Source organism: Leptonychotes weddellii, chromosome 7 (assembly GCF_054177405.1).
Source record: "Leptonychotes weddellii isolate Sample4059 chromosome 7, ASM5417740v2, whole genome shotgun sequence".
Lineage (NCBI taxonomy): Eukaryota > Metazoa > Chordata > Mammalia > Carnivora > Phocidae > Leptonychotes > Leptonychotes weddellii.
The window spans coordinates 120789183-120812410 of record NC_138375.1 but is presented as its reverse complement, the minus strand read 5'-3'; the positions used below and the strand labels follow the sequence as shown (position 1 = coordinate 120812410).

The following is a 23228-nucleotide window of genomic DNA, read 5'->3' as shown; positions in this document are numbered from 1 at the left end:
AGGCCTTTCTGGCTTGCCAGGTCTCTGTGGATAGGTCTGACGTTATTCTGATGTTCCTCCCTCTCTTCGTAAGGAATCTCTTCCCCCTAACTGCCCTTAAAATGGTTTCCTTGGTTCTAAGGTTTGCAAATTTTATTATTACATGCTGGGGCATTGGTCTGTTTTCCTTGATCTTGGGAGGGGTCCTCTCTGCCTCTAGGACATGAATGTTTGTCTCATTCCCCAGATTAGGGAAGTTCTCAGCTATGATTTGCTCATATATATCTTCTAGTCCTCTCTCTCTCTCTCCACCCCCTCCGGGATCCCAATAATTCTGACATTGGAACGTTTCATGGTGTCACTTACTTCTCTAATTCTGTTTTCATGGATTTTAAGCTGTTTCTCCCAAGCATCCTCTTTTTCCTTCTTTTCTATCAATTGGTCTTCTAGATCACTAATTCATTCTTCTGCCTCGTTTACCCTAGCTGTTAGAGTATCTAGATTAGATTGGATCTCACTGAAGCATTTTTAAGTTCTGCCAGTTCAGCTTTCATTTCTGCCCTTAGAGACTCTATGTTGCCATTAATCTTTTTCTCCATCCTATCTATTGTCTTCATAACTGTTACCCTGAAGTCCATTTCCGACATCTTGGTTATATCTGTATCCATTTGTAAATCTGTGGCAAAAGTCACAGTCTCTGAGTCTTTCCTATTTTGGGGGTTCCTCTTCCTAGTCATTCTGTTGAGGGGTGGTTGAGGGAATGTACAGAGTCCAAATTATTGACCATAACCCAAGCAAGATGCACCTGTTTTATAAGGACCTTAGGGTTGCCAGCCTCTTATTCTCCCAACCTGTCTTATGGGGGAGGGGCCTGCCACGCTGTTACTCAGGCAACCCTGTTTGGGCAGAGTTGCCCTGCTCGCTGTGTGTGTGGGGGGATGGGCTCAGTGAAAACTGGTTTTGGGGGGTTTTTGTTCTCTGGTGGCTTTCCCTGGCAGCTTTCCATGTCTCTTCCGAAAGTCAGAGCAGAAAAGACCGTTTCCAACCCTCTGCCTCAGAGCACAGAGATCGCAGTCTGTTCTTCAGTGAGCTCTCCAGACCACACTATCTCCATTTCTGTCTGTGCTGTTATAAACTGCAGCATCCTGGGGTTGTGTGCCCCTCAGCAGGGCTCCCAGTCCTCGCCCCCAGGTTGGGGCACATCTCTGCCCTTTGTGCTTCTAAAACGGCCAGCTGCCCCCAGTTCACATGCAGGCCCCGCCACTGAAGGTTTCAGCCTGGGGGGCTGCCCTAAAGTCCTTTCCCTGTCGCTACCAGTCTGCGAGTCTGTGCCCTGTCCCCAGCATGGGAGGCTATTGCTCACAGGCGGTGCAGAATCCCCATGGCTCCCTCCCCCTTCCTTTTATCTTCCGATATGTGCCTGCAGAATCATGGCTCCCTGCTTCAGACCTTGAAACCAACCACTTGCAATATTCTGTTTGTAGAGATCCAGATCTATCTTCTTACATCTCAGGCTGATTTCGTGGGTGTTCATAGTGGTCTGGTAGATATCCAGCTCAATTCCAGGGACCAGTTGGAATAGGGTCCCCTACTCCTCCGCCATCTTTTCCCCAATCTGGCTGAACGGATTTAAAAGAAAAAAGAAGACCTAACTACATGCTGCCTACAGGTGACTCACTTCATTTTTAGGGACACACATAGGCTGAAAGTGAAGGGATGGAGAAAGACATTCAGTGCAAGTAGAAACTGAAAGAAAGCAGAGGTGGTTGTACTTATGTCAGACAAAACAGACATTAAGCCAAAAACTGTAACAAGAGACAAAGTCATTATATAATGATAAACAGGTCAGTTCACCAAAAGGATAAAACACTTGTAAATATATGTGTTCCCAACATTGGAGCACCTACATATATTAGGCAAATACAGATCTGAAAGGAGAAATAATAACACAGTAATATTTGGGACATCAATACCCCCACATTCAACAATGGATAGATCATCCAGACAGAAAATCATAAGGAAACATTGGACTTGAATTATACTTTAGATCAAATAGACCTAATAGACACATGTATAGAACATACTATCCAATAGCAATGAATACATATTTTTCTTAAGTGCACGTGGATCATATGATAGGTGACAAAGCAAGTCTTAGCAAATTTAAGAAGATTGAAATCATAGAAAATATCTTTTTCTACCACAGTGGCTTGAAACTGGAAATCAGTAACAGGAGGAAAACTAGAAAATTCACATGTGTGTGGAAATCAAACAACACACTCCTGAATAACCAATGGGTCAAAGAAGAAATCAAAAGGGAAATAAAAAAAAATATCTTGAAACACAAAAATGGAAACACAGCATACTAAACTTTATGGGATGCAGCAAAAGCAATCCTAAAGGGAAATTTATAGTGATAGATGCTTGCATTAAGAAAAAAGAAAAATCTCAATCTAACTTTTCATCTCAAGGAACTGGAAAAAAGAACAAACTGAGCCCAAAGTTAATGGAAAAAAGGAAATGACAAATATCAGAGAAGAAATAAATAAAATAGAGACCAGAAAACAATAGAAAAGATCAATGAAACTAGGAGCTAGCTTTACAAAAAGATAAAATTGAACAAGCTTTTAGTTAGCATACTGTGTAAAAATGAGAGAAGACTTAATTAAAATTAGAAATAAAAGAGGAGATATTACAACTGATACCACAAAAATACAGAGGATCGTAAGAGGGTACTATGAACAATTACATGCCAACAATTGGGATTACCTGAAAAAAAATGGATAAATTCCTAAAATGTACAACCTACCTAGAGTGAATCATGAAGAAATAACCCTGAACAGACCAATACCCTGTAAGGAGATTGATTTAGTAATCAAAACTTCCAAACAAAGAAAAGCCCAGGGCTATCTTGTGAGTTCTTCTAAACATTTTTTTTTAAAGATTTTATTTATTTATTTGAGAGAGAGAGAATGAGAGACAGAGAGCATGAGAGGGAAGAGGGCAGAGGGAGAAGCAGACCCCCTGCTGAGCAGGGAGCCCGATGTGGGACTCGATCCAGGGACTCCAGGATCATGACCTGAGCCGAAGGCAGTCGCTTAACCAACTGAGCCACCCGGGCGCCCGAGTTCTTCTAAACATTTAAGCAAAACATTTCAAGAATTAATTCCAATCCTTCTCAAACTCTTCCAAAAAAATTGAAGAGGGTGAATACTCTCAAACTCATTTTACAAGGCCAGCAATACCCTGATACCAAAGTTAGATAAGGACAAGAATACTATAGAGCAATATTCCTGATGAATATAAATGTAAACATTCCCAATAAAATATTATGAAACTGAATTCAGCAGCACTTTAAAGGGACCATACACCATGAGCAAGTGGGATTTATCCCTGGGATACAAGGATGGTTACAACATATGCAATTAATAAATGTGATATTTCACATTAATAGAATGAAGATAAATATTTGATAATCTAGTAGATACAGGAAGGCATTTGACAATATACAACATCTTTCGTGATAAAAATTTCTCAAAAAGCTTGGCATAGAAGGAATGTACCTCAACCTAAAGACCATATATCAAAAGCCCACAGCTAAAATCACACTCAGTGGTGAAAGGTTGAAAGCTTTTACTCCAAGATCCGGAACAAGAAAAATGTGCTTACTCTTACCACTCCTATTCAACATAACACTGGAAGTTCTAGGTAGGGTAGTTACGCAAGACAAAGAAATAAAAGACATCCAGTCAGAAAGTAATAAACTCATGTGTTTGCAGATAATGTAATCTTATATTGAAAGTCCTTAAAACTCCATCAGAAAACTGTTAGAATCAATTAACAAATTCAGTAAAGTTGCAGGAGACAAAAGCAACATACAGAGATCTCTTGTGTCTCTATACACTAATGATGAAATAGTTGGAAATGAAATGAAAAAATAATTGCCCTTACAACAGCATTAAAAACAATAAAATACTTAAGAATAAATTTAATTAAAGAGGTGAAAGATAGGTTCACTGAAAACTAAGACTCTGATGGAGGAAATTAAAGAAGATACAAGTAAACGTATGTTTGTGGATTGGAAGAATTAATATTGTTAAACTGTCCGTACCACTCAAACTGTCTAGATTCAATGCAGTCCCCACCAAAATTTCTATGGAATTTTTCAAAGAAATGGAAAAACAGTCCTAAAATTTGTATGGAACCATAAAAACCATGAATAGCCAAAGTATTCTTGAGAAAGAACTCGAGACATCACACTTACTGATTTTTTTCAGACTATATTATAAAGTCATCAAAACAGTATAGTATTGGCATAAAAAGACACATAAACCAGTGGAACAGAAGAGACCAGAGATAAATCCATGAATATTTGGTTAACTAACATTTGACAAAGGAGCCAAGAAGTACTCAAAGGGGAAAGAACAGTCTCTTTAATAAATGGTGTTGGGAAAACTGGATAATCACACACAAAAGAATGTAACTGGACCCCCATTATAGACTACTCACAAAAATTAACTCAAAATGGATTAAAGACTTGACCATAAGACCCAAAGCCATAAAACTCCTAAAATAAAACATAGGGAAAAGGCTCCTTGACATTGGTCTTGCCAATGATTCTTCTCATATGACACCAAAGGCACAAGCAATAAAAACAAAAATAAGTGGGGACTACATCAAACTAAAAATCTGCACAGCAAAAGGACCAGTCAACAAAATGAAAAGGCAACCTACAGAATGTGAGAAAACATTTGCAAACTTATATCTCATAAAGAGTTAATGTCCAAAATATATAAGGAACTTACACAGCTCCATAGCAAGCAACAAAAACAACCAAATAATCTCATTAAAAATGAGTAGAGGACCTGAATAGACACTTCCCCAAAGAAGACATAAAAATGGCCAATAGGTACGTGAAAAGGTGCTCAACATCACTAATTATCCGGGAAATGCAAATGCATTTCAAAACCACAATGAACTATCACTTTACACCTGTTAGAATGGCTTTTATTATAAAGGTAAAACATAACAAGTGTTGGTGAGGATGTGGAGGAAAGGCATGTGCACTATTGGTGGGACTGTAAGTTGGTTCAGCCATTATGAAAATAGTAAGGAATTCCCTCCAAAGATTAAAAGTAGAGCTAATATATGATCCATCAAACTCACTTCTGGGTATATATCCAGAGGAAGTGAAATCAGGACCCTGAGGTGATATTTGCACCCCCATGTTTATTGCAGCATTAGTCAGAGTAACCAAGAGGGAACCAGCCTCAATGTCCTTTGAGAAATGAATGGATAAAGAATAGGTGGTATATCTATAAAATGAAATATTATTTAGCCACTAAGAAGAAGGAAATCCTGGCAATTGCCACAACATGGATGGACCTAGAGGGCATTATGCTAAGGAAATAAGTCAGAGAAAGACAAATACTGCATGATATCACTTATATGTGGATTCTAATTAAGGCGAACTCATAGAAACAGACAGTGGAATGGTGGTTGCCAAGGACTAGGAGGTAAGGGAAATGGGGATATATGGTCAAAGGGAAAAAACTTCCAGTTAATATGAATTAATATGAATTATTATATGAGTTAATATAATATGAATAAGTTCTAGGGAACTGATGTACAGCATGGTGAGTATAAGTTAACAATACTGTATTTTATACTTGAAAGTTGCTAAGAGCAGATCTTAAAATGTTCTCACCACAAAAAAGAAATGGTAATTATGTGACATGATGGATGTGTTAAATAACCCTACTGTGGTAATCATTTTACAATATAAAAGTGTCTCAAACGATCAGGTTATATACCTTAAATTTGGACAGTGTTATAGGCCTTTATAACTCAATAAAGCCAAAAAGTAATGTTTAGAGATAACAGCCAAAGTTAAAACAAAACAAAAAAACACAACAAAAATGAAACCAAAAAAATTAAACAACACTAAGCTAAGGGAAATACACAGGTGGATTTTTAATCCCATTGTTTCCCATTTCCCCAAGAATACCAAGATCCTTCACATCTGTGGAGACATCTTACATAAGGGGAGACAGAAAAATGCTCCTAACTTCTAATTCACGGTCATGGGCTGCAGACACAATTTTCCTGTTCATTGTCCTGTCTCTTCCCTTCTTCCCACCGATATCTTTAAAAGAGAGTAATCTTTTTTTAAACAGATTTATTTCTTCATTTTATTTTATTTTTAAAGATTTTATTTATTTATTTTAAGAGAGAGAGAGAGAGAGTGGGTGGGGGGGGGAACAGAGGGAGAGGGACAATCAGACTCTGCACTGAGTCCAGAGCCCAACATGGGGCTGGATCCCATGACCACCAAGATCATGACCTGGGCCGATCAAGAGTTTGATGCTCAATTGACTGAGCCACCCAGTCAGTTATTACTTATTCATTTTAGAAAGAGCAACAAGCACATTCGAGTGGGGAGAGGGACAGAAGGAGAGGAAGAGAGAGAGTCCCAAGCAGACTCCGTGCTGAGCATGGAGCCCAACGCAGAGCTAGATCCCACAACCCTGAGCCCATAACTTGAACCAAAATCAAGGGTCAGACACTGGGGCGCCTGGGTGGCTCAGTCTTTAAGCGTCTGCCTTCGGCTCAGGTCATGATCCCAGGGTCCTGGGATCGAGTCCCACATCGGGCTCTCTGCTCGGCAGGAAGCCTGCTTCTCCCTCTCCCACTCCCCCTGCTTGTGTTCCCTCTCTCGCTGTGTCTCTGTCAAATAAATAAATAAAATCTTTAAAAAAATAAAAAAGAGTCAGACACTTAGTCAATTGAGCCACCCAGGCTCCCTAAGAGAGTAACTTTTTAAAAAGATAAATAAGGGTCATCCTCAAGAAAGAAGTGTAAAGAAAATCTAGGTGCAGAGGAAGAGACAAAAGAGGGAGTCTGGGGGAACCCTCATCGGACCAGAACTCCACCTTGCTATTTCTCCCCATCCTTTGGTTGAGTCTTATGATTAAAGATACAATCTATTTCAATCTGGCTTGTATTTGTACTGGGGTGGGGGCGGGGAATGAAGCTGTATATACCCAAGATCTTCTAAGACTCCTGAGCAAAGACTCTAAATCAACCCTACAAAGCAGTTTTTCAAGGTCCATGGCGGGGCAAGTAAGTAAACATAGCACACTGGTGAAACAGAGAGCTGCGGTGGCCTATCAGGAGACTAGAATAGGTAAATGTAGTTCAAAGGCAGGTGAAGCAGTAGAGAGAGCATAGTGTTTCAAATCAGACCTGCTTTTGCCACTTACTACCTAGGTGAGCATGAGTAAGTTAATTGATCTTTCTGAGCCTTCATTTTCTGTAGACAGCAAAATGATACAAACTTCCTGTTGTTAGGATTGAGTGAAGTCAAAAACGTGAGCGTTGTGCTGTATTTATAAATTAACACTCTGCAACGTGCCCTCTTCTTCTTCTTTTTCTTTTTTTAATGGGAAGGAGGTAAATTCTGTGAACTCTAGTCTGTTGCTGTAACTAAGCAAGCTTTTAAATCATAGATTTAAAGACATGATTGAGAGCACTACAGACCGGAAGTCCTGAGTATAACAAGCTAATCTTGTCTGCTAAGAGGTAGAACTACTAGGCTGACTTGATTTCCTTTACTGGAAGTATTACCAGACAAATAAATTGAAGGGGTGAGAATACATCTGCAATTATAAGGTAATCGAAAAAAAATCCTATCAAGTCTTTGTGGATCAGATGAAGAAAGTGGGCTGGATATAATAGAGTTGTAGTGTTTATAAGTGGTTGAATGACCATACTACAAGATGAGAATAAATATAAAGAGAATAACGTCTCTGTTAGAATATGTCTTTGACTTTTAGCTGCTTCCATATGTTTAATAAGTATTTACTGAAGGGTATTGTGGTTTGCTGATTAAATTTCAAATTTCGTGATTTTGAGCTGGCTAGCTAACATACTTGGACAATAATTAGCTCCAGCAAGATCTTGAATTCTAAAGATTGACAGCATATATAAAAATGGAATTTCAAAGGACTAAATGAATAGTCTTGTAAAATTACTACGGAAGTTCCAACTAATTGTATAAATAATATTTTTAAAAGTCAGGCTTAATAGCAAATATGAATAGTAATTGGAGTTTTAGTAGATTATAAATTCTATGTTAACAGAATAGTATAGTTACCACCACCACCACAAACAAAAGCCTGTTAAACCTTATATTAATAATGCTATAGAGTTCAGAATAAAGGTTAGTAAAAGTCTCGCTATAATCCAGGTTGTTCGAGGCTTGATCTGAAATGCTTTGTGTGTTCATTCTGGGTACTGCATGTGTATCATTTGAAGGTCTTTGGATGAAAGCAGCAAAAACCAATTCTATCCAACTCAAGCAAAATAAGGAAAAACATAGAAAACATATGGAGGAATTTTTTTTCCCCAGGAATCACTCCCTTTTCTGGCTATAAAGGAGTAACTAGCCTGGACTTATGCTCCAGCTTTAAATAAATAAAAATTAGACACGATACATGAAAAAAACCTCTTTTCAGACACTGGGCCAGAGGACTGTGATCCCTGAGAAAAGGTAAGCAAATGCAGTGAACCCCAGAATCACTATGGCTTTCTGACTAGAGCTACTTCCTGGCCTATAGTGTAGGGGAGCACAAGAGAGACAGTGGAATTCGGGGATGCTGACATGGCTGGATTTTGGAGGGTAGTGCACCAAAGAGGAGAGATTTATACAAGGGAAGACTTCCAGAAATTTGCATAGGGTCCTTCTATTGCTGAATAATAAACCATGATGAATGGGATGAAACTGTGTAAGAGTAGGCACATACCAATCAGGAAACTGAAAGCTGATCAATTCCCAGAGCCCTTGCTGGACTGATAAGCAGAGTGAAGAGTGGATAGTCTTCAGTGAACATCTGGGGTCTTTCAATAGAGACCCAAAAAGTCATGCCTTATGACAGTGCATCAGTCTGGGTCCGATCTGAAGATAGAAACCACACTGTCGGTTAAACAGGGGCATTTTGATATAAAGGATTATTGACTCTGATGAAAAGCAATGGATAATATGACAGTTCTGCATGTGACTCTAGGGCCAGGAAAGTGCTTAAGAAAGGATAAAACTGGAAAGGGTTTAGACCTCATTGGAGAAGGTATAGTTCAGTATATACTGTATAGCAAAGAAGTTTGCTGGTTTGTCTAGGCTCGAGCTGCTCTGAAGTCTCTTAGCCATCAGGAAGCAACCCTCTGGAGTGCAGGCTAGTAACAGGTAGTGTGAGCATGCAGAGAGAGTAATAGCTTGGTGTGAATTCTCTGGACCACAGATGAGCCACAGAGGGGCCTGGAGAAGGAGCAGAGTCTCAGTAGACAACCTCTAGCTCACAAGCAAGCTGGGTGGGGAGTTGCAGAGGGTGCAGAGACTCAACGGGAAACCTCTAGGCTGCAGACAAGCTATGGCCGAGGTAGTAAAAAGGGACCTGGAATGACAGTGTAGGCAGGAGACTTTGGAGTGATGATTTGGGCCGAAGATCTTCAGGGCACTAGTTTCTTTGTTGAGAGGATTACAAATTCCTTAGATAGATGGAAAAAAAATTAATGAAACTTATGCCAGACAAAGTGATCATGGGAAAATAATAATCCAGACCAATATTCCGCCATTAGTCATCAGGGACATGCAAATTAAAACCATAATGAGATACCACTGTATATCCAGGAGAATGGCTAAAATAAAAAGACCGACGGTACCAACTGTTGATGTGAAACAATTGTCTTACATTGCTAGTGTGAATCTAAGGTGACACATTTACTTTGGATAACTATTATGTAATTATACGCTTATTGTATAAACCAGTAATTCCAATACTGTGAAATAAGGAAAAGAGCATATGTCCACAAGAGGACTTGTACAGCAGTGTTCCTAGCAGCTTTATTCATAATGAGCCTAAACTTGAAACAATGCAAACGTCCATCAACATTTGGTGAATGGAATGATGCTCAGCAATAAACAGAAACAATCTGCTGATTTAATCAGGATCAATGAATCTCAGAAACATTATGCTCTGTGAAAGAAGCCAGACACAAAGAAATACATATTATGTGATTCCATTTTAGAAACTCTAGAAAAGACAGATTTAACATGTAGTTACAGAAAGCAGCTCAGGGGGCCGAGATGATGTGGTGCATGGGAAACTGACTTCAAAAGGGTGCAAAGGAACATTCTGGCATTAGGGAATCATTCATTATCTTGATTGGGGTAGTGGTTCCATGCATGTACACATTGCTCCAAACTCATCAAACCACATACTTAATATGAGCGCAACACATTGAATGTAAATCATATCTCAATATAGTTGATTAAAAAAAAAATGAGAGGCAGTGGAGCAATGAGGTTTCATAAAACATAAAGCAGGGTAGCTTTGGGGATTAAGTGACTTGAGCTAATGGCCAATCTTTAGAACCGTGTCATCTAGTCCATCAGCTCTAGATTTATTGGTCCTTGTGCTGCTCTGATCAAAGTTCACATTCCTGGCAGAGAAGGTCTAAAGGGACCAGCTTAGGTCAGGTGCCTGCCCTTGGACCTGGAAAAGCTGGACCATTCTGACAGACCTTCCCATCCAGACTGAACTAAGTGTGGCAGGAGTGGTCCCCCAAAGGAAAAATGGAGGTGCTGTTAACCAGAAGATGGGGCAATGATGTCTGAAAAACAATCAAGTAAATGCACTCTTCCCCTGGGAATTTCCAGGGGTGACCTGGGAGGAGGGTGATCTACGCTTACTCATTTCATTCACTCAAGCGTAATTTTGAGTATGGACTATTTGCAGACGCTGTTACTGACTGGAGACACATATACATTTGAGATGCCTCCAAAAAGAAAGAGTTCATATTCATGTAAGCAAGAGAAACCTGGTAAGAGAGGATCATCTGGCGTGGGTATGGAGCACAAGGCTTTTTTGGAGGGGTGGTGGTGGTGGGAGGTGATAGAATCCACCTGAATATAAACTGTCCAGCAGTTTGAGGTTTGTGTCCTTGCATTGTTCGGAAGCCTGGAAATTCTTAGGTAGGGAAGAAGAAAGTGGACAGTTGGAGAAGCAGATTGCAGAATTCACCTCTTGGCCAACCCACAAATGGAGAAAAACCTTTTCATCATTCTTTCTGTGATTTGTCTCTCGGGGCCTCCTTGGCTAGTCGGCAGAGGGAGCCCTTCCCCAAGAAATCTCCGCGCGAGGCCTGGCCCAGGGCCGGGGAGGATTCTCTTGCGGGTCCCAGGAGTTCTCTTTGCCCCGCCTCTGAAAAGCAGGCTCCCTCACTACCCCCCCCCCCCCCGCCCCGCGCCCCGCGAGTTCCTCGCTCCACCTCCCCAACCACTTTGTTGCGGCATCTCACACTTTGGCACGCCTAGGTCACCCACCCCTTCTCCGTCCCACATTTGCGCTCCTTCTCTGGCACCACTGGGGACGTGCCGTCCATCCAGCGGGCCGCCCGGCGCTGTCCCCAGTACCCCAAGTCCTTAGAGAGGGTCTAGAACACCTCCCAGGGACTTTGGCGCGGGGGCGCTCACTAAAGGCAGACGGGCACTCTCTCTACTACCCCCTTGGTTCATTTCTTGCGGTGACCCCACGGTCCGCCAACTTCGCGACCGGACTATTTGCTGGGGTCACTCCCGGGCGGTGGAAGCCGCTCCGGGCAGCGGCGACCCGCGATCGGGACTCAGGAGCCGGGCCGGTAGATCCTGCCGGTGGCACTAGGGAGTGCGCGGCGCCAAGCGACACCCCCCTGCGGTCACTGCCCTGGCGGCAGCAGCTGCAGCAGCGGCAACTGCTCGCATCCCAGCCCCGGCTCGGGTTACTCCCCTCCTCCTCCAGCATCTCGGGCCAGACCGGGAAAACCTTGTTCAAGTTTGCGGCGAGTACTTTCCCCGTGCGCAAAACTAGGGGTCTGGAAACGCGCCGAGACCGGCCTCCTTTCCCGCGTGTCCACTTTGGAGCCTGAACGGAGACCCCCAGGTATCGCTCTTTTCTGGGACGCTACTTTGGAGGCTAACTGCGCTGTTGGAACAAATTTTGCTTCTGGGCTGGCTGGCGTGGGGGTGAAAACCGGTCAGAAAGGGTTGTGCTGCAAATCTCAGGATCCCGGGACCTGGGTAAGAGTGGGGCAAACTCCGTTCGGCAGCCGTTGGACCTTGGCCGGACGCTGGCTGGTTTGTTTTGGGTTGGGAGACGCGGGGGCAGCATGAGGTGGGGCGGGATGGGCTCAGGCTTGGGTTGTTTACGTTGTCTCAAGGGTTTATTGTCACTGTTCACATTTGGTCTTGTTATTTGGGACCCAATAGGAACTTCCTGGAGTGTTTTTCCTGGAGAGACACCTCCGTTACGCGTTTTATTTTGCGTAATTTCGGCCCTTGCATTGCCTTGTCTGTGTTTGTTCTCTGTTGACGGGTGTCAAAGCTGGATGTAGGGAGGTTTGGGGAGTTGAATCAGACTGAGAATGAAAAAGCAGTTTCAGCAGGACCCTTTCTTCCAGACTAGCTTTACTTCTCTGGGATCTTGACTTGTTTTCCAAACTTTTCTTTTTCCAGTACTTGATACTCACATTGTGCACAGACTTGGGATGCTCCCTCTTCCTGTGTTCTCAGCGTCCTTTCGGGGTTTCAGAATCACAGCCTGGTGATTTAGATCAGATGGGGTCTCTTCCTGGTTGCAATGCCAGGCTCCTCAGGGAATGTTGGGAGGGGCCATTCTTCAAGACATAGAAAGATCCATCTTGTGTTAGTCCTTTAAATAACTTTGATCTAGGGCTTTTAGCCCTGGCTGAAGAGAAACCTTTTGTCTTTATATTTCTTTCTGGAATTAAGGATGGTACCCCTGAGTACATGAAGTGTCGTGATTTATTTGATGTTTCTTTAGATAATATCCTCATAGGAGGACCCAAATTCTTAGGAGAAATTTTAAGTTTGGGGTTTTATTAGCCAACAAGTTCTTAGGCAGTGAAATCCATGCTGTTCCTAGGCAGAGGAGAATGACATTCCTTGCTGATTCTTCTTGCCTTTCTCCTTTATATCCTGGGTCTCACTTTGTATATGGTCTTCTCAACTAAAGATGATCCTTCATTCCTTAGGGTTGAAGATTAGAATCCAATCTTTTTATACATAAGTGCCATCTTCCTGACATGACTGCTCCAAAGGGTCAGCTTACAGAGTATTTTTTGTTTTGCAGCTCTGAGATCAAAGAGTTTTGCAGAGGGTGAGCTCTGGGACCAGGCAACCTGAGGTCAACTCTCAACCCTGCCACTTTCCAGTTGTGTGGTTTGGGCAAGTCACTTGATCTCTCTCTGCAGCTATAAAATCTGAATGATAATAATAATCCTTCTTATTGTTAGAATTGTGAAAAGGATTCAATGAGTCAATGCCCGTGGACTGCTAAGCCTGGCAGGTAATTAGCTATTACTATGATGAGGATATAGCTAACATTATTAACCATTGTATCACCACCATGTTATAGCTAAGTGTTAGCTGTTATTTGTGTTGGGATGAGCTTTGGAGGCTGTGCTCACGTGGGCCCCAGTCCCACCTAGGACTAGATGTGTTGCCAGATTAATCTCACACACCATCTTTATATTGCTTTCTGCTAGGACCCTTCCAGAGGAAAGAAAGGTGCATGTGGCCGGACTGGGATTTTACAGGAGGGGTGATGGTTGGGTGCCAAAGGGTGCTTGGGACAGGTTGGCAGGTGGGAAATCTACACTCACTTTACACCCTGCATACTGCCTTAGAAACACCGCATATTAATATACGTCGTTTAACCTATTTCTTAGAGGTCCATCATTCATTCGTTCAATAAATATTTATTAAGCATCTGTGGCATTTCAAGCTCTGGTCTAGGTTCCATATTATTTAAGTTCGTTGGCTTCATTTTTAAAATGCATGAGTGTTTGCCTTATGTCCCCCTTCCCCTGCCCACTCCAAGCATTTGAGGGCATCACATGACGCTAGCTCTCCATGAACTAAATCCGAAATACTTTTTAGCTATAATGATTTCAAGATCTGTTAAAATGAGGAGGACATACCACTGAGGAATTGAACAAAATATTCAGTATAACCTCCAGCATGTTACTTCTCCCATCAGCTTCATCATATGTAATTTGTGGGGAGGGAGGTGGGGAAAGAGCTGGATCATCTCCAGGGTTCCTTCTGTCTCTACAATCCTTAGATTAGCTGCTTTTCTTCATCAGTCGTTGCTTTTGAACTTTTTTTTTTTAAAACATTTGTCTTAGGTACATAAATTCTGCCACTTCCATTATTGCATGTTAATCAAATGAGTAATGGCACTGATAATTAGTAAAAAAGGAAAAGTATTTAGCTCTGCTTACATTTCATTATTATCCGCTAAATTAAACCGTGAGAAATTGACAAAATTTGACCATTTTTGACCTACATAAAATGGCAATTTCATACAGCTCAACCTAATATAAATCCTGGCTCCCTCCACTTTGATTCAGATACAGGAAGTCTTGGGGGATATGGGAAAGTGTGCAGTTCGGCAAGTTCCCTATTGCAAACCCAAGTCACATGCTCACGTAGCCGCAGTGAATTTACCTTCCTTGTGATTGTTTGGTCAAACAGCATCTTTCTAAAATACAAATCTGATCATGTCTGTACCTTGTTTAAACATCTTTGGCAGCTCTCCAGGTTGCAAGCAGCAGTGTCACGGGGTGCTTATTAAAAATGTGGAATTCACGGGTTCACCCAAGATGCAAGGGCCAGACATCTGCATTGGAGCAGATCCCTAAATGAATCTGGTGGAGGTGACCTAAGATCACAATTGGACTAACAGCGTAAAGCCTAACGTCTTTAATGTGATGCACAAGACCAGCCTAGCACGTCTTCTCTGGGTTGTGTCTTCTGCTCTCCTCTTCCTCTGGCCTCCAGCCCCGCTAACCTTGATCTGGTTTCTCTTCCTAAAAGCATGCATTGCCTGTCTTTACTTCCTCTGTGTATGCTGTTTTCTCTGCCAGAGATATCTTTGCTCCTCTTTTCAGTCCAGTCAACTTACTACCCATTTATCCTCCAAGATACGTTCAAGTAAGACCCACCCTCTGAGGCTTTTCCTCATCCTCTCTGATAAACTTAGTGATATCTCTTGTGATTGCTAGTCTACTTTGCAGATGACTTTAATATGGCATCTATTATATTATGTTAGCTGTATTTGTGATCTGGATGTTTGTGCAACTGATTGGTGAATTTACCATTCCTTATTTTAAACCTTTATCCTCATGACTGGCACATCATAGTTACATGATAAATGCCTAAAGAATGTGGGGGAAGATGGAATGAATGAATGCTAGTTGACTTTCCTTAGCACATGAAGTGTTTGGGATGGTCCCTATGTGTGCACTCAGGGCAGTGGAGAAGCCAGTCAAGAATTTATAATTTGGCTAGACACTGTGTACAAAGTTAGTAACCTGGAGAGCTAAATGGGCAAGATAGAATATCCTAAGACTTATGAAACACCATGTGCCACCAAATTAATGTTACATGTTCAACATTATGGCAGCACCATGATCCAAGAGCTGATTTTATTATACCTTTGGGATGGTTCTGGTTGTGCATGACAGTGTCGGGGCCCCAGGATGGAAGCACCAACGTTAATAAAAATAAAGAACTTTTGTCCTGTGCTTGTCAATTTATATATACCATTGTATTTGTTTTTATATTTGATCGTAAACGTGGTGACTAGCTTATGACTGTTTTTCCTACTTTAGTACAGGATGCACTCTTAAAAACAGGTCCAAATATTGATGGTGCAAAAGCCTACATTTTATAAGGGATGCTGGCCCTATGAGCTATGTATATTACGAAATGCCTCATTCTATCTAGCCATTTATACACTGCATTCAGTGTTCACTCCTTTCTTTAATTTTTCTTTCTTTGAAATTTCTGTAATTTTGGTGATTTCCTTCTCATTTGAACAACAGTTGATCTGCTTAAGTTCAATAAATGTCTTGATTCAGATTAAAGATTTGCCATTTTTGGCATGCCTAATAACCTGCTTTTTTGTCTAACTTACATTAAGTTTTATGAGACCCAGAACTTCTCTTTATTACTTGAAGTTTTTAGTTGTTTCATTTCCCACTCATTTTTGTGATAATAGAAACAGGCAATAACATTTGAATGAGTGAACAAACATCACTGGATAACAACAAAGATGGTCATGTTGCAAAATTGAACTTTTAGCTCACGGACAACTTCACCATCAAATAAACCACGAAAAGTATTCATTCATAGGCTGATGCATGAAAGTTCCAGTGACATAGGGCAGGAAGGTAGCAACATCAGCACGTGGAGTACAAACATCCAGATTGTTTGGACTTCAGATAAAGCAATATTAAGAACTGCCCGTGCTCTCCATTTCTCAAGGATGTATACCCAGTACTCTGTATTCAAAATTAGCTTAATTTTAAGAGTGAGCTAAAAATCACTGGATGTTGTTGATGTGTCTTCTTTTTCAGTTCTATTTCCAAAGTGAACTTTTTCAACCTGAGTTTAAGCTTGCGACTGGGTATACTTCTGTAAGTCTTTTAGCTGGTCCCTTGATCTCTTCATTCATTCAATCTGAATTTCCCAACATTTTGTATTTATCTCTAGTCTCTCCTTTCTTCACAATTTAAGATGATTTTTCACGGTGGTTGTTCTAACTCTTCTAAAAACCATTATTCATTAATAACACTTGATGAGAGGACTTCTCATACGATGGGGAAAAAATAAGTACAAACCAGTGTTGTTTTACTTTATACAACTTTATTTGCAAAACTCTGGGTCGTCATGTGGATGTCATTTGATAATGCGTTCTCTGCCATTAGCTTGTCTGGAAAGTGTGAATGTGATCACATATCCTGCTTACGGAGCTTCATTTCTAGTGATTTCCTCTCTTGTTTCGTTTCTAGTGATTTATGCTCTTAGATAAAGAAACTATGTAAAGCATTTTAACCACCTCAATTGCCAACTCAGAGGGCAATAAATTGTACCCTTCTCCCCCACCTTTGAAGACAAAGAAAACACTATTTCAGCATGGGAAGCCTCATCTTGATAGGTACATGTGCAGGATATTAGCATCTGTTAAAAACATTTTATCTTTGAGAGCAAGGAGGCCCCATCCTACAGGGTGACTGAGTGCCTTGTCATGAACATCCTGGCCAATCTGGATGAGCTGCACAGATCTGGTTAGTTCTCAGACCTCGCCACAGGTGATCATCCCACGATGTACCTTTTAAATACCTTCTGGTAAAGAATCCTGTTTGTCTTCTTTAAAAAAAATTTTTTGAATGGCAAATTGAAAACCAAAACACAAATTTACTTTTTTCCTTTTGGAGCAAAACGGAAGTATAAAATCTTTGTTTGGGGCCCAGGGGATTAATTCTGCAATGAAAATGAAAAATTTAAAATATCTACCTCCACTGTGATCTTCAGAAGGGTAATTTATGTTTTTGGACAAGGAATTAATGACAAGATGTGACTTTGGTGTTCTTTAAAAAGGAAATGGGTTTGAGTTTATTTTTGGCCATCCGTTATAGGAGCAATTATTATGTGGAATTACCAAAATCCTTGCCTTAAAAAATAAAGATAAAAAAATACAACTGACTGGGTAAGGCTGGGTGTAGTAAGGGCCAGTGGGCGGTTCTGAGAGCTTCTTCGAGAATTCAATTGAGAGAGAGGGCTCGGTGTGCTCACCAAAGGTTTCCTGGCATGGTGAGGCCTCGAAGAGAGAAGATTTGGATTATGGCACATTTTAGGCAGGGAAATGAGCTCTGCAAACATGTGGCTGCAGGCATTTGCAAGACATCTTCAAGCAGTAGTGGCTAAAGCATTCTACAGGAGTGGTGAGGTAACATTTGAGAATCATTTCATGATAGCCACACAGGGGCTCTAGGTTGAGATTTGGCCTGCTCCCATAGCACAAGGTACGAGAGGAGCCCCTCAGGTTACCATGTTACCATTTCATTATATAAATCAGATGTGCTTTAGGGCATCCATTGGGTTTCACATAAAAATGGAGCCCCGTTCCACGAGAAGGTGTGAAATAAGGAAACGGTTAATTCAGTCAACATCTCTGGGGCTTCTTGGGGGTGGGGTGTGGGGTCAGGGGCCATGGTTTTTCTAGCATCATCTGGATCTGAATTCATAGTTTCCCTTAAGATCTTCAGTTTAGAGATTATCTTGTCCCATTGCTGTACTGTCTCTTTGGACTTGAAGTTGTCCACTGACACACAGATATCACTTCTTTCTTTCACTTTGTAAAATATCATCCAACGTGTAGCTCTGAGTGGCTGGCTTTTAAGGCTTGGGACTGTGGAGGAAGTTCACATCTTAAAACTTAAAGCTATTAAACCATTTATGTTATTAATTATTGTTATAATTATTATATATTACCTATGATCATTTCATATATATATATTTTTAAAGATTTTATTTATTTATTTGACACAGAGAGAGAAAGCACAAGTAGGCAGAGAGGCATGCAGAGAGAGAGGGAGAAGCAGGCTCTCCACTGAGCAGGAAGCCAGATGTGGGGCTCGATCCCAGGACCCAGGGATCATGACCTGAGACGAAGGCAGCCGCTTAACCGACTGAGCTGCCCAGGCGCCCCTCATATATTTTTTAATGGTTACTATTTAATAATTAAATTATTTAAAATGAAAAATATGAAACCCATGTGTTTTTTAAAAGCCATCTGTCCACACCGCCCCTGGAGCTTTCTTCCTGTCCATCTTTTCCTAAAGGCTCCAGTCTCTGCTAAATTACTTCTGAGTCTTCCTGCAACTTTTTCTGCACCTCCCTCTTTGTTCTTGTTGCTGGCCCAACCCTCAAATTCCTTTTCCCTTTTGACCAGCAATTTTTTTTAAATTTCCAGACTCATTCTCCATGTTCCTTGGTGCCCTGATCATTCTGATCATTCTCACCTGTCTTCTCCTGGTGTTTCCCCCACACTGGGATCTGATTGATACCCATGGTATCAACTATCCCCCATCTCCTGTGCCTTTTTTGAACAGAGAGATGTGCACACTCAGGCCATGAGTGAGCCTGGCAAGGCTTGAGGACTCCGTGCAGCCTGTTTTCAAACAGAGGCCTGAGAATCACCAGCAGATCCTGGCTCCCTTCTCATGATTTGGACTCAGTAGATGTGTTGTGGGGCCCTGGGATGTGTATTTTTGACAAGGTATTCTGAAGCAGGTGGTCCATGGATGCACTGTAATCCTCTTTAGGGCTCTGTTGCTCCATTCAGAAGGCACAACTCTTTTTGCTTTTTCTTTCTTCTTCTTGTAAAATATTTTAGTGACTTGGTCAGAGGGGGTCAGGGAGAATAGCTAGTCTGTGAGAACCCGTGCCTCTCCCTCTCTGCTTGCAGGGACAACGGCTGTAACACAACGCTGTTCATGTGACAGCAGAGAAAGGGGCCCATTGTTCCGGGGTTGGCTGATGCTCTGGCTAGCCATCCAACTGAGCTTGGTAGCCCCAAGGAAACAGACACACTTGAATCGGACAGACAAAGAAAGGAGGTCAAGGCCTTTCACAGTTAAACTACTTGCAGCAATGTGTCCGAGGTGGGATTTGGGAAGGAGGAAAGTAATTCTGTGGAAGCATCGTTAATCTGGTTTGGGAGCGTGAGATGTGGCGTTAGGGAAACAAGTCTGTTAGAACTCCCAGTTGATCTTGGGCTAATGAAGAATTATTTCCGAGCATGTTTCACTAACTGATTGCAGGGTTTTATTATTGATTTGAAAAATAAAAAATACCTCTCTGTCCATGGGAAGGCACATTTTCTCTGCCTCTTTTCCCTAGGTTCATCAAAGTCAGGTGTTTGATCCAAAGTATAAATCAAGGCCTGTGACCTCACAGAATGATTCCTCGTTCCAGGGTATGGTTACTGCGTATATCATGATGTGTTCATAATCTTTCCAAATCTAGATTTAGATCTAAGATTTGAAACTGAGAAGTTTTTTTTAAGATTGAAATACAGTTAATTCCATTAGAAAATTATGGATCTATTTAACAGTTATGATGTTGGGGGATTCCCTAGAAATCATTTCCATACCACCCCTCAACCCCAACTTCCAAACTGGATTCTAGCCCTGAGGAAAAGGCTTGCAAACTTCCTGTAAAGATCTAATCCAGAGCTCAACAATTGGCTACATTCTTTGTGTCCCAGGATTCAAATTCAAGGTCATAGCCTCAGCAAAGGTCACAGACTTTTTGCACAGGATTGCACATTTAGCCTGATTACTCCCTTTATGAAAAAGTATGTCATTCATTCAGCCTTTGACTCTGAGTTTCCTTCAAAAGGAAACTTAGTCCCTGGTTCCTGTGGATATTTGTAGGTGGCTATTTTTTCTTCCTTTTTCTTTTTCTTTTTTTTTTAGTTAGGCCCAGAATACAGCCTTGAGTGGGGTAAAATGGGGAAAGTCTTTTCTGGATGTAGAAAGCCCATTTACAAAGAGTGTTCAGGCAGCTGTGCTCATTTGCCAGTAGGAATCTTTTTGTCTCTGAGATAAGAGGTTTCCTAACTGGGAGGATTAGGCTGAAGGAGGATTGTACCCAGGAGAGGGCAATATATGATTTTCTCGAGGTCACTTAGAGCTCCTTGTAATTAAGTCTGTCATTGCACCTTGATGATAGACTATCATTGTAAAACCATTAAAGAAGGAGAAGCAAGTGGATTTCAGAAAGGCAAGTGGCTTTATTTTCTTCATCAGATCTCCGCTTCCCCCTGCCCCTTGCCATTTGTTTATACTTTACTGAGTGGATATTTGCTTTTACCAGTGATGTAGGTGCCTTTGAAGTGGAGCAGGGGAAGACAAGCCTATTCTCTGCAGGTGGCAAAAGGATTGTGTTAAACATGCTCCTGATGAGTTAATTAATTTTCACTTCGTTGTCATTAGGCTGTTCATTTGGCTCCATTCCTGTGATTTGGAGAGGCTCGTTCCTCAGTCTATGAGGGATGAGTACCGCGCTCGGCTTGAACTTCTGGGTGGATGCAGCTTTTGTTGAAAAAATAGGGAAGTGATATGTTGTCTTTTATTGTGGTTATGTCCTCAGTAGCACTAAATGCTTTTTTAAGGCACAGGGTGTTTGTGGGGACTTCGTTTTGTGTCAGAATTAGAGCCCTGCCCCGAGGAGGGCTCCTGAAAGGCAGACATGGTTCTGTTTAATCTGGGCGTCAGTTACATGTGTGTGTTCATTTGGTGGAAAATGTGTTGAGCTGTCCAATTCTGTTTGTGTCCTTTTTTGTATGGATTTTATACTTAAAACGCTCGAAAAAATTTTAAAGCATAATGTTTAGTATAGAATTTAAGCTGTAGCAGTGATAGAGAACAGTAAACTTTGGGAACCCCAAATGTCATATAATTTGGATCTTGGTGGAGCTGGGATAGCCTGGAGCTTTAAATATCCATGAATTTGCCCTTCCTTCCATAGTTGGTAGAGCCCAGGGTCAGAAAGCAATGGACCAGCCCCAGCATAGGTGATTGTTTTTACTTTTCTGGGCAGCACATCCAGTGCCTAAGAAATCCACAGTGTCAGCAGAACCCCACTCTTGAGAATCTAAAACACAAGCATCCCTCCATGTTGGCCAACTAGCAAATCTCATTCCCATTACTCACCTCCTTCATTGCAGTCTGTCAGGAAAAATCAGAGAAAGACTCTATACATTATTTATTTTTTTCTGAGTCTTTAGGTAACATCTTTCCTGAAGTCTAATATTGGAATGCTTTTATTTTTTTTTTCTCCCATTTTGCTAACTGCGACTTAGTGGTAGGAGGTGTGGGGCCTTGGGCTCCTCTCTCTTGCTTATTTTAGTTGTCACTTCCTGAGCACCACAGTGAGCTCCAGGAGCAATACCGTAAGCAAGAAGATGCTTCCGGCACGAGTGCAGCCTGTGATCTTTTTCTATCTAGAGGACATCAGCCATCACAGTGTGGGTCATCATACCTGCAGAACATTCTAGCTTGCTGTTACAATGTGGAGCTAGTAGACTCAAACAGAGAAAACAGGAGGATTTGTTTTGTTTTTAAGGAGAACTTGGAGTTCTTGGCTTTGAAATTGCTCTAGGACATCCGTGAGACGTCTGTGTATCCATTCTGTACACTTCGTTTAGGTATTGGACTAGAAGGTTAATTGTTGATTTACACAAACATGGGATTAAAGTCATGAGTTAAGAGACAAGATTTTGATGGTCTGGGTTTAGTCCTGGCTGGTCTTCTCATTTACCATATGACATGTGACAACCTGGCTCAGGATCCCATATCCACCCCTTGAACCTTCGTGACCTTGGGCAGGCTACTTAAGTTCTCCAAGCCTCCTTCCATCACCTGGGAAATGCGAACAGTATGTACTTTGAAGAGAGCTACGTTTAGCATAGTGGTAGGCACATAGTATGCTCCCAACCAATATCAGTTATCATTACTGAACACCAAATAATCTTAAAAGAGGGAAGAATAATTAACAGGAATAAGGTTTGCTTATGCCTTTTTTTTTTTTTTTTAAGATTTTATTTATCTATTTGACAAAGAGAGACACAGCGAGAGAGGGAACACAAGCAGGGGGAGTGGGAGAGGGAGAAGCAGGCTTCCCGCCGAGCAGGGAGCCCGATGCGGGGCTCGATCCCAGGACCCCGAGATCATGACCCGAGCTGAAGGCTGACGCCTAACGACTGAGCCACTCAGGTGCCCCATTGCTTATGCCTTTTATGAAAAAATCATCCAAGGGCTTAAGTAAGATCCCATTAATTAAACACAGACTTTAGAAATAGTTTCTGACACGAAATATAAGCTATAAGAAATTTAAAATACTCTGGAATACAACAGTTAAATTTACACACAGGCATCAATGTTTTTTCATGAAGATAGTATTATACTAAAAGGAAAGTTTTATACCTACTATAGAATCAGGATGAGGCTTTTAGTTAATGAATTTGTTCTTTCCTAGTAGGATATCAGCAGAAGGAAAGTGTTCCAGGGGCACCTAGATGGCAGAGGCGGTTGAGCATCTGACTCTTGGTTTCAGCTCAGGTTGTGATTTCAGGGTTATGAGGGATCTGCTTCAGATTCTCTGTCCCTCTCCTTTTGCCCCTCCCCATAGCGCACGCTCTCTCTCTAAAATAAATACATAAATCTTTAAAAAAAAAAAAGTGTTCCATAGCAGCAATATCCACAATAACCAAACTGTGGAAAGAGCCAAGATGTCCATTGACAGATGAATGGATAAAGAAGATGTGGTATATATATACAAT

The 23228-nt window shown here is 41.4% G+C and overlaps 1 protein-coding gene across 3 annotated transcripts in view; it reads left to right on the top strand.

Annotated features, from left to right (window-relative positions):
• Positions 1-23228, top strand: part of MEGF10 (multiple EGF like domains 10) — a 349303-nt gene that overhangs the window by 177029 nt on the left and 149046 nt on the right. Inside the window, exon 1 of one of the 3 annotated variants that reach the window (XM_081827137.1) lies at positions 11331-11954. The exons of 1 other annotated variant lie outside the window; for it this stretch is intronic. The gene's annotated coding sequence lies outside the window, so the exon portion shown is untranslated. Of the gene's footprint in view, positions 1-11330; positions 11955-12007; positions 12092-23228 lie in introns of those variants that run through there. One more of the 3 variants, XM_081827138.1, reaches the window with a different exon arrangement.